The 12,555-nt window shown below is 41.5% G+C and overlaps 1 protein-coding gene across 2 annotated transcripts in view; it reads right to left on the bottom strand.

The window, feature by feature from the left end:
- LOC134542564 (juvenile hormone esterase-like) overlaps positions 1 to 12,555 on the bottom strand; it is a 39,459-nt gene that overhangs the window by 14,057 nt on the left and 12,847 nt on the right. The gene's annotated exons all lie outside the window — the stretch shown is intronic.

Here is a 12,555-nt window from a genome sequence, read left to right as displayed (position 1 = left end):
TTTGATGATTTGGCGGGCCCGCGTCAGGCGGTATACACTCGATTTCGTTAATGTTGGGGGACATACCAAGCGTATTGGTTTGTCAGATGAAACTTTATGATAGCAACAATTTCCTGGAAAACATTTTATATAGGTACTTTAATAATAATAACAAGCAATAATCCTTACTTAAAACATACTTAAGAAAATTACAATAAAAAATCTTCAATACCCCCAGTTTCTTTTACGTTCAGGCCTATATATCTTGTCTCGGTAGCAGAGTGGTAACATGCAAGACATATAGAAGCAAGAGTGTGGTTGGTAAAACATTACAAACTCGACAGTGGGAAAATATTTTACTTGTTTTATAGTAGTTGGAAATAGGGGGTTCAAGCACAGGCGCAGGAGCCAGGAGCCCGCCATCTTGGATGACGTCATCGGCGGCCATCTTGGATGACGTCATCGGCGGCCATCTTGGATGACGTCATCATGACCTTTGACCTTGACCTTTGACCTTGCTAATCTATGCTAATCTATGCTAATCTATGCCAATCTATGCCAATCTATGCTAATCTATGCCAATCTATGCCAATCTATGTCAATTAGTATGCCAATCTATGCTAATCCATATGTTAATCCATGCTAATCCATATGTTAATCCATGCTAATCCATATGTTAATCCATGCTAATCCATCCGCCATTTTATATTTCTAGAAATTTCCACCAACTTCGAATCGTGACGTCACCGTTGCACTTTTCGTCACGGCCGCCATCTTGGATTCGAATTTTTTTTTTCGAACTTTTGAAATTCGATGTAATCATCAGCCGCCATCTTGTTTCGTCTGCTGGTGGCCGCCATCTTGTTTTCGTCTGCTGGTGGCCGCCATCTTGTTTCGTCTGCTGCATGCCGCCATCTTGTTTCCGTCTGCTGGAGGCAGCCATCTTGCGACGTCATATAGTTCTGTTGGTCGCCACCAGATAGCAGCAGGGATTATTTTATTTTTTTTCTTTAACTAAAATAATTTCAGTGCCGAGGCTGGGATTCGATCCATGGGACGTGAAAACGTCCAGGATGTCGTGGTTACGAGGCGGACACCTTGACCACTAGACCACGAGACCAATTGGGATATGGTGGAATAAATAATCTATATATGCCACGTACTGACGTCAAGTTTTATGATAAAAGGGGGGAGGGTGTCTTTGCCTTCCCAAATGCATGAAATTCAAATTATTATTATACCATCGCCATCTTTAATTCCAGCACAGACTACCAGATGGCGCCAAATTCAAATATTAGTTAGGGAGTCGGCAGGCAGGTGTCGCATGCCGCCATCTTGGTTCTCAAGTTGGCTGGTAGATGTCGCTAGTATCGCGCGCCAAATTCAAAAATTAGTTGCCAGAGGCGCCGCCATCTTGGTTCTCAAGTTGGCTGGTAGATGTCGCTAGTATCGCGCGCCAAATTCAAAAATTAGTTGCCAGAGGCGTCGCCATCTTGGTTCTCAAGTTGGCTGGTAGATGTCGCTAGTATCGCGCGCCAAATTCAAAAATTAGTTGCCAGAGGCGCCGCCATCTTGGTTCTCAAGTTGGCTGGTAGATGGCGCCACCGTCGCCATATTTTAGTTCATACAATCGATACCAGATGATGCCACCATCGCCATCTTTAGTTCCTAGTGTTGCTACCAGAGTGTGCCACTGTCGCCATCTTTAATTCCTAAAGTTACCGCCGGAGCGCGCCACCATCGCCATCTTTAATTCATAAAGTCGCTACCGGATGGCACCACTGTCGGCCATCTTTAATTCAAGGTATTGTCGCCGGATGGTGCCAAGTTTGAATTTAAAAACCTACAAGTGTTATGCAATGTGTAACCAGTCGAGATAAGTTTGGAACCTGTAGCCATATTATTATTATTTATTAATGTATGTTTATTAAATATGATAGAGTATTTATAAAATATTGGTGTTGTGTAGAGTCTCTCTCTCTTCTCGTAGTGGCGGAAGACATCTCGAAGGTAGTGTTAGAATTTATGTATTAAAGCAATCACTCTAGCTGAGGAGACTAATAACTTATAGTTACAATTCAATAATAGCGGCAATTAAATGTTTTGAAATTAAAGCAAACAACGTAAATGTTAAACACATATTTATTTAAATCTTATTACAAACAGCAAGGGGTAAGAACAATCGATGATTTAAAAGAAGTAAATAACGAGTAATAAAATCACATAATATTCACACACTACACATCATAGTGACAAAGGCAACATTAACTCGAGACCCAATACCTAAATATTAAGCATAACTACAAGTTATATAGAGTATAATAAACTCTGAAATACATATTAAAGAGAAAATTGATATAAATAACATTATACTTTGCTCAATAGTTCCAGAAGTAATGAACGTACAGCTACACGGGCAATCTCAACAGTTCTTTCATCACTAGTGTTTTCTGTGGAACATACTTGAGTGGTGTCTTCACTGATCGGACCTAGATGACTGAGATCTCGGGTTCGACTCTTGCGAGATGTAGGAAGGCGAAGCTGACGCCGGCGTTTAGGCTGGACTGCTACTGATGTAGTAGGTGCTGGCGATGTAGCACCCATCTGGGTACAGGCAGTTGATGTCTGTACTGGCGAAGTCTGGCCACATGCAGATGCTGGTGGTGACCGAATAGCTGGTAGGTTGAATGCATGTGCGAAAACCTCTTCAGGTGTTGCAGGGAGAACTGTATCGTCTCTCATCATATTCACACTACAATGTCCATAGCCCAGACAGTTGATAACTTCTAGAGGTGTATCATGAGGTCCTGGGTTTAAAACCTGTTTCACGTGAAACACAGCGTCACATCTCTCCGAAAAATGTTTTAAAACCCCGTCGATAGACTCACTGTAATCAACAGTACCTAGACCGGGCGTTACACTGGAGTATATCATGTTCGGTTGAAAGTTAGACATCTTGGTTAACTACTTCTGCTGTAGGTCCGTACACCACCACAGTTTCAGCTCGACTGCCATCGCACGAGGCGAGGGTCGTATTTAAAAATATATGTATCACTTGGATAAATATGTCTGTTATGCAATTCCATAGAGTAGAGCATTTATTAGAACAGTCCATTGTTAAAATTGTTTTCAGTTGTATACTATACTCTATGAGATGTTAATTGCTGATTCACTTACGTTTATAAAGTTAGACGTTAGATTTGCTCCTAGCATGAGATGCGATGTCCGTGCTGGTCTCCCCACAATTGATGGAGGTGACGGTCTCTCTTTGATTGATGTAGGAGGTGATTGACGAGATGCAATTGGCAGTGGTTCGACAGCGATGATTGTTGGTAACATTGGTTCACGAGCAGGTTGAATTGTAGGTACATCTCTAAAAACTTGATGTGCGGACTCTATTGGCGAACGATCACGCTCAGGGGATCGTCCCCACGGCTCTTCACGTGACCAGCGTCGCCCATGTTGTCTGCAGTACTCGATTTCAAACCAATTGTGTAGAAATGTTTCCTCATCCTCTGCTTCACTTGGTATGTCCTCTAAGGGTATGGTCCTAATACATTCACACGTATTCCGCCACAAGCTGTTGAAATCATTGTCATGGCGTGAAGACATAATAACAACCGCACGAACCTTCAGATTGCTTCTTAGCTTACAAATTTAACTGAAGGGTGTGAAGCGGTAGAGTCTACACAGTAGAAAGCTGCAGGATGTGTACCAATGATGGTTAACGTAGGTGGTGTTGTGAATAAACCCATCACACTGTTCCTTCCAACTAATAACTGCCTCCGGATCGGTGTTGCGCCGCAACTCACACCTTACTGAGGAATAGTCTGGTTCCGAGCTTATAGTTTCAGTCGCTGATGCAGCCTTAAGCGCTTCTAATGTTGTAGGGAATGTACTGTCAGGTCTTAGATAATGGACGACACAATCTACCTTGTTGCAGGATGTCTCGATGATGTCCGGAGCCTCCTCGTCACAATCACTGGTCCAGTGATGACCGAAGTTGCAGACCTCTAGTTGAAAGTATCCATCCTCGGTGATGTAGTTCACACGGCGAAATCCCGGCGTTACTTCCGCATACTTTGCAGACGGATCGAACGGCATTTGCTTGAATTTGTAGCAGCAGCACTATACCCACTCGACTATGAGTTGACTGCTGTGTCTAGGGTGTTGATGTCAATTTATACCGTTAGGACCCCCCTCCAGTCCAGTCACATGTACCGTTGCTTCCGTTGTTGTCCCCACCGCCTTGCTGACGCCCTCCAACATTCCAACGCGGTGATCAACCATCCAAGCCCTAAGCATGCTTGCATTGTGTCTTGAGATCGGACCTGGACATGTATTATTGCACGTGTACAATTTATTTAATTCTTTCAATGATGGACAGTCATATTCTGCTTGTACATCTAATATTAGCACATGATGCTTACAATAGCTAGCCAGCCACCGTTTCTGCTCTATTCCTACAACCAATACAGGTCCGGTCAGATGACTTGTCAATATGTTGGGTATTGAAGCATAAGGAAAGAGTCCGTGTTCCCAATGTAAACCATGAAAATTTCTATTGAGCCAAGCATTTGTTTTTTGATGCTTCCTGGTGAGATATCGCCATTTAAATGGAGGTTGAAAGTTACGTGTTATTACATTTCCTTCTTCATCTGCAATGCTAAGTTCCTTGATAATAAACCCATACTGACTAGAGAAGCCTTGGAGGTTTACACATTTCGTCATGGCGGTCGAGACGAGACTAAGCCAATATCCTTTCTAGGTCAGTATTTTAACAGTTTTGTCTCTTGGGTTATACGATACAAGTCTATCATGTAGTATAATCGCAAAGGCTTGAGTTAAAGCAGGGATGTTCCTTGAAGTTGTAACTTCAATTTTGCAATCTATTACATTTGAAGCAATCCTTTCATCCTGGCGAGATACATCAAACATAAACAGAGTTGCTCTGTCTTTGAAACTTTGAGGAGTCAAAAGCGGTGCACATTGCCGTCCATAGAAACTCGACTGGAAGTTTGCATACATGTTATATGCAAGTAAGTAATACCCATTAGTGAAATTGTTTTCTAAATCAATGTAGGGGTAGCTTTCTGAGTTGAGGTATACTTTGATATTCTTTACGTCGCAGTGATAAAATCTCGATTTATCAGCATTAATGGTGTTATGTCTAGCAGTTTGAAATGCTACGATTATATACCGTGGCTTCTCTGTGGAAAAACTCGATTTCACATTCCAAGAAATTGTTTGAGCATGTGGTAAACTAGGATATGATTCTATGCTCCACGATCTAAAAGCTAGGTCGATATTTTTTCCCTTCTCCACCAGTCGAAGAAGCCGTGTTCTTTGGGATGGTGAAACAGTGATCTGTGGAACAAGCCATTCGAAGCTATTTAGAGTTAGTGACACTTGTTGTGGTTGGACACTTAAATCTACAATGGCATTAGTAAATGTATTTGCCAATACTATCACTAGCTCTTGCTTTGCATTTATGATAATATGCTTATAGTCTTCTGCGAATCCGAGCAGATGGTTTAGTGGCACACAAATCTCAAACTGTCCAGCTGCAGTAACAGGAAGGCTGTAGTTCTCTTCGAGACTCCACCCTGACATTTCACTAAGTCCATTTTCATCACTTGTGCGTGACAAGTAGTTTTTCACGGTAGATACAGTCCCCACATCTCGACACTCATCAATCTGAACACCATTCAGCTCATATGCTATCCGACTCATCATATGCATTATTCCATTGTTTATAATTTTTGCATTATCCGGTGCTGTACCATCTGCCTTGGTGAAAGTGCCACGTATGCGTAGAATGCTCTTGGAGATTAGAGTGTAGATATCAGCATTTTGTATTGAAATTCTTACCTCAGAGCTTGCTTCATAGGGACCATGTAGGAATGGCCTATAAGAATGGTATTCACTTTTGGTAATGTCATCATCGTATTGTATCGGCTGTTCAATTTCTAAAATACTATCGGCCATTTTGATTAACTTTATACCCCAAATTCTTAAGTAAGCGTACGTTTACACGTGTTAGTCGCTTGAGGTCTCGTGATCCACTGACTCTAGGTTTCGTCACTCCCCTACCTTTATACAGATTAAAGTATTTCACGCCCATATTTCCTCAGATGTAGACGTAAAGTGATTTGTTCGTTTCGAAAGTTAATTAGGTAACCGTCCTGGTCAACAACCCGCACAATCAGTTCCTGTATTCTCTTGACGGTGACTGGAGTATAAATGAGACTTTTTGGTAGTTCCGTTATTTTATATCCGGGTGGTACAAGTGGAGCAAACTCATGTAGCGTGCTGTTTACCTTTCCGTTGAGAAAACTGTTGCCGACGATATTGGTTGTAATACGTATGACGTTCACTGGAAGGATATTCACAGCCAGTGTTGATTCATGTACTATTCCTTCCTTGTAGATTCCAGCTTCAAAGCCAAGCATGCTTCGTAGAGTATCATTTGCACGAAAATCTATTGCTGCATCACTATACATTGCACACTGTAGTGTGTTGGGGTTGCCTCTTAGTGTGAAGATGATGTTAGCTGGTAGCTTTTGTTTCACATACATCTCAATGTCCGCAATTTCATAACTGCCTGTTGGTAGAATCAGCTCGTGGGACTGCTCTTCACCCTTTAAGATATAACGAAAATAATGGTTTGTTTCATGTACATTAGGAATGCTATTATAGCTGTGAAAGTCGACAAGAGCCATTTCCCACTCTCCACCACTAAGTTCCAATGGAGGAAAGTGTGTGGAACATAGTTCCGAACTGTTTCCCGTTAGTATTAACGTAATCGACATTTCAGGTTATACGATTACGTCTCTCTATGTGGTGCCACTTTCCCTCGTTTTTGAACTGTGAGCCTAAACTCTCACTTGTGTTTCTTATATACAGAGAGCAGAAACTGTATGCATAAATGACCACAGTTCCATGAGTTTATTCTCTGCTGCCTAGTATAGTTGTAGGTTATATTTGATGGATTCAAATATTGTCTTAGTTCCAGGGGTGGAGGTAAATCTCCAAAACTATCGTAATATGTAACATTCAGACCCTTCTTGCTAAAGGAAACCCAATGACTTCCAGGGCCTTCAGAGGAATCTAAATTAATAATAGCACATTCGTTATGCCATGGTTTTCTTGGTAGGTTGTTCCTCATAAACACATCTCTAAAGTAGGGAATTTTTAATTTTTTTATTGCTATCTTTAAGTCTTCATTGGTAAGAGGTCGTTTCGGTAAGTTATTTATTATTGTTTCTTGTTTCCCTTCTTCTTGCTTCTTGGTTTCTGCCTTCCTCCTCCTCCCATCACTGGGTAAGGTTGCAAGAAGAGGCCGGACCCGTTTTTTGAAATGTGTGCTAGTGCCTGCATTTTAGCATTATGCTGAGCATTTTGACTTAGCAATTTCACCTGGTTCTTAGCAGTGTTAACAGATTTGGCTATGCCTGCAGCTCCACCAATCAAACTACCTAGCGCAGCCAATGCTGGGAAAATAAAGGGCAACAGTCCACCCTTCTTTATGGGTGCTTTCCTATTCTGTTTTTTCTTCATAGGTTTGTGTCTTATGCCCGATCCAAGTTTACGTTTAACACGCATGATTTTATTTACACCCCAAGCCGCAACTTTCTCCCCGAATTTCGTCCCTGAATTCTTTGCAATTTGCGCAGCTGTGTCTGCTAATATACCATCTGCTATGTGTCTGTCACTTAGATTATTGCTTTGCGAATAGCTAATATCATGCTGCTTGCATGCTTTGTCTAGAGAATTTATGCCTGAGTCACCACGTGCTAGTCGTTTCGATAATTTCGTCCCTGGACCACAGTATTGATATCCTGGCAGGTGTAGTTCAATTGGTAGCTTGTTAATAACAGAATTTATTAACCCTCCACCTTTCTGTACCTTCCTTCTTGCTCGAGTCATAACAACGAACTGATAGTATTCTTTATAAGTATGCCTGTTTTATAGGTTTACACTCAGTGTCATGGAGCTCGTAGCACAGAGCGAGTCGTTACCAGTATGCATCACTAATGATGATGAAGTAGATGCTTGTGATTCGCGACATGGGTCTTTATTACCCTCAACTGTTCGATGCATAATCGCAGGCCCATCCAACTGCGGAAAAACGTGTGTACTACTGAGTTTACTAGAGGAACCAAACGGTCTTCGGTTCGAAAACGTGTACCTATACTCGAAATCACTACAACAGCCAAAGTACTTGCGCTTAGCCAATGTTCTACGCTCGGTGGAAGGAGTGGAGTATTTTCCATTTAACGATAATACCAATGTGGTGCCCCCTGACGAAGCGAAGCCTAATTCGGTGATTATTTTCGACGATGTTGCGTGCGAGAAGCAAGGCATAATTAAAGAGTACTTTTCCATGGGCAGACATGCCAAGGTAGACTGCATATACCTGTGTCAGACATATAGCTTTATACCCAAACATTTGCTCCGCGATAACGCGAATTTTATAGTACTTTTCCGCATGGATGAACTTAATTTACGTCACGCTTATGATGATCATGTAAACACAGACATGACATTTAATATTTTTAAAGATATGTGCTCATTATGCTGGAAACATGAGCATGGGTTTCTGGTGATTGTAAAGGACAGTCCCCTACTTAAAGGACGATATCGTTGCGGATTCGACCACTTCATAGTTGTGCATCATTGAAGAATGAACAATAGCGTCTCCAAGTTTGGTGGTGGGAGTCTTAAACGTCAGTATGAGTCGTGTTTGATTCCTACATATGATGGACAATGCAGTGCGGATGGTAAACGTTTGAAACGCGTGGCTACACCTAAAGATCCTGATGATGCTGTTAATAAAAACTATGTTGACGGTATTTCCGGATTGATTACTCATGCCTTAAGAACCATTTCGGATGAGTTTAAGCAATGGTTTACTGGACTCAATAGCTCACTCACTAACATGAGAAGTGTACAATTAGAGCTTACCAACTACTTGCATACTATGGAAACGAATAAGCAGCACTCTGTGGATCAACTGAATAAAAATCTTTCTGAAATGCTAATAAAATTAAGTGACATGTTTACTTCGGTGTTGGAAAATAAGCTCTTTTCATTTGAAGGAAAGTTGCGTGAATCGATTTTGACTAGTGTTAAAGATGTGCTAACATCAAACTTAACAGATGCTTTCCAGACAATAAGTGTAAGTAGCATAGATAACACTCAGCGGTTTACACAAATGGCTCGCACTGTCGATAGCATGAAGAATGATATACATAAATTACTTTCTCTCATCAATACAGGTTCGAAGCCTGCTGCTCCTAAACCAATAGCTCTACCGAAGCCTGCGACTCCTAAACCAATAGCTCCCCGTACTAAGCCTAAGACATCGTAGGATGTAAAGCTGGGTACACAAGTGCGATTGCTCTCACTTTTATCGGTTCGGGTTTAGAGCTATATAAGACTTCAGTTATCTCGTTTGTCTTCAGTTATGTCGCTCGAGGCAGATAAGCTAGACCACGTCATTAAGAATGTACGTGCTAAATATTTATTAGCAAAACGGGCTCGCCTAGAGCGTAATGAAATCAATGAAGCTATTTTTCAACCAATTACTTCCCGACTTGAAAAGGTAGCACCTGCGCCCATTGTGAAACAAGAACCCTTACAATCTACTTTTAAAAACCCTCAACCTAAGGCTACATCTAGTAGCAGCGATGATGATTTACCACTGAATCTATGGTATAGGAAACATCAGAATTCTGAACCTACTACATCAGATGAATCCAATACCGATGAAGCACAAACATATCTAAGTAATTTTAACCCTAGAGTAAATGATGTCATATATGGAGTATATCGTCGCAAAAACAGATGGTTTATAGGAAATTCAGAAATTTTCTTTCTCCCCAAAAGTGAGGTACGTGTGAATGATGAAGTTGTTTGGGCTGCACCTGGCTTATACGAACTACTATTCACACGAGATCCATCTGTATACTCCGACATGGCCTTAAAACAGTATAGACATTTACTTGAAATCACGAATGGATATTTTAAAAATAATAATGCTTTGACTGGACAGTATAAGACATTGGAACATCCAAAATTCGGCATTATATACCACATGTTTGGAGGTATCGGGTCGCAGCGGAAAGGTAGTGGACTAGTGCAAAAAACATTTGATTTGAAGCGCAAAAGAGACTATATTTACTGGGATGATCCAAACGAGTTAGTTTCTCGACTTCGCTTGTTACTGGCTTCACAATCAGCCGGACATAGTGGTCACGATAACGAAATACTCTCTATTCTGGAAGAACTGCGTGAAGCAGGTTACATATCATGAGTAAAGCTGGGATTGCCCGAGAGCTTCATGCTCCTGCAAGACGGAACTACAAACGTCGTAAGGTTATAGTGTATGGTCTTAATGATTTATTTCAGGCAGACCTTGTTGAGATGATTCCATATTCACGAATAAACAAGGGCTTCAAGTACATGCTAACAGTCATCGATGTGTATAGCAAGTTTGCCTGGGCCAGACCTGTACAATCGAAGAATGCAGCCGATGTAACCAAGGCTATGGCAGACATTCTGCGTGATGGGCGCATACCGTCACACCTACAGACAGATCTTGGCAAGGAATTTTACAATGCAGCCTTCAAGGCTTTGATGAAAAAGCATGGTATCAATCACTACTCCACATTTAGTAATGTTAAAGCTTCTGTAGTAGAAAGGTTTAACAGAACATTGCGCACCAAGATGTGGCGTCAGTTCACAGTTAATGGTAATTACAAATGGTTGGATCTTTTGTCGAAACTCATAAGTGAATATAATTCCACAGTGCATTCTACCACGAAAATGAAGCCTAAAGATGTAAAGGATGATCGTCTGCTTGGGACTGTATTCACCAACACGAAGAAGAAAGATACACGCAAGCATAAAGCTAATGTTGGTGACATTGTGAGAATCTCCAAGCAGAAAGGTGTCTTTGAGAAAGGTTTCACAGCGAATTGGAGTTCTGAACTTTTCCGTGTGACACATGTTCGTGAATCGGAACCCAGGACCTACTACCTCGAAGACTTGGACCACAAGCCTATTCGTGGTGGCTTCTATGCTGAAGAGATCCAGCCTACGATGTATCCGGACACATATTTGGTGGAAAAAGTTCTCAAACGAAGAAATGGCCGGTCTTTTGTGAAATGGTGGGGTTTCCCGTCTCAGTTTAATTCGTGGGTAGCAGATACAGAAATCGAGAAGCGCTAAAGGTGAATAACACCTCATTTACATTTTTTTTTCAAGTACTTAGTCATGATTATTGTTTATACATACATTGCATTATTTAAAGTATGATTATCGCACAGGAATTGTCTCATGTCATTTATGAAGTTGGGTAGTCTAAATATATATTTGGCTATTCAATTGTTCTAGCTCCTGTAGCATACGCCTGTTTTGTCTGCTGCGGGAGTGACGTCTGTGCTTGGGAAGAGGCTTTCACAACAGCGCGTGTTCGGGTAGGAGGAAACACACAGAGCCACTCAGGGTATTTGTAAATGTTGTTTGTGACATTCCCGGGCTAATGGAATGTGTTGTGCAGGATATTTCGAGCGAGTTCTGGGGTCTCACAGCATCGCTCCACTAACGTGGTAGTCTGCTTCTAACCACGCTCCTATCATCATGGCTTCCACCAGTGTTTACGCGGAGAGTGTTTGCGATTGTAATTTAAACAGTGTTACGATGGACGATGTTCGGGAATTTGTAATGGATGTAGTACGTCGCTACATAGGTATGGACTTTAATGATATACATTACCACCTTACATCCTCCACCCTCAACATTCTCACTGAGTTCCCTGAGGAAGAGGTATTTATTACCTATTTATATCATGCTGTTATGACCTGCATCGAGGCCGCAAAGGAAGCGCAAGAGGTGAACGAAGATGTGGATGAAGGAACGGATAGTGGCTTGGGGGATAGTGATGAAGACGAATTGTAAATTTGTGTGTACTACGACACCAAGGGTTGTTACAACCAGTCTGACATTCAGAATCCTAGAGACAACATCAGCACTGCAGCCTTGCAGTCATACCTGTAGAACTAGCATCAGCCTTGCAGAGCTAGCACAGCTTCACACATCAGTTATCGTGAGTACTGACAAAAAAAGTCATTATTTCTCTGCAACATTCAGTGCCTCACATCACAAAAGGGGTATGTGGTTAAGCAACTTGCAGCAATGTTCATCGAGGACGGTGATGTATTGAGGACCTATGAATACATATTCAAACCACCATGTGACTGGTCCGAACTAGACAGGCTGTCGCAAAGCGAGAATCGTAAACTGACTTATGAAGTGCATGGACTCTCGTGGAACGAAGGTGAAGTGAGCTTTGACCAAATCTCATCAGTGTTATGTGACATCGTCAACCCTGAAGAAGGAGATGTAGTATACGTCCTAGGAGACAAACAAAAAAGTATCTTTAGTGAACTGTGCAGTGCCAACATTGTTGATTTACATAATGAAAGAAACTGTCCTAGCTTCAACAAACTTTTAAAGACTTATGGAAACCGCCTGGATAAATGTATAAAACTGTATGGCAAATTCCATTGC

The sequence above is a fragment of the Bacillus rossius genome (genome assembly GCF_032445375.1).
Source record: "Bacillus rossius redtenbacheri isolate Brsri chromosome 9 unlocalized genomic scaffold, Brsri_v3 Brsri_v3_scf9_1, whole genome shotgun sequence".
NCBI lineage: Eukaryota > Metazoa > Arthropoda > Insecta > Phasmatodea > Bacillidae > Bacillus > Bacillus rossius.
Note: the sequence above shows the minus strand (reverse complement) of the source record. Positions and strands in the feature narration are given on the sequence as shown.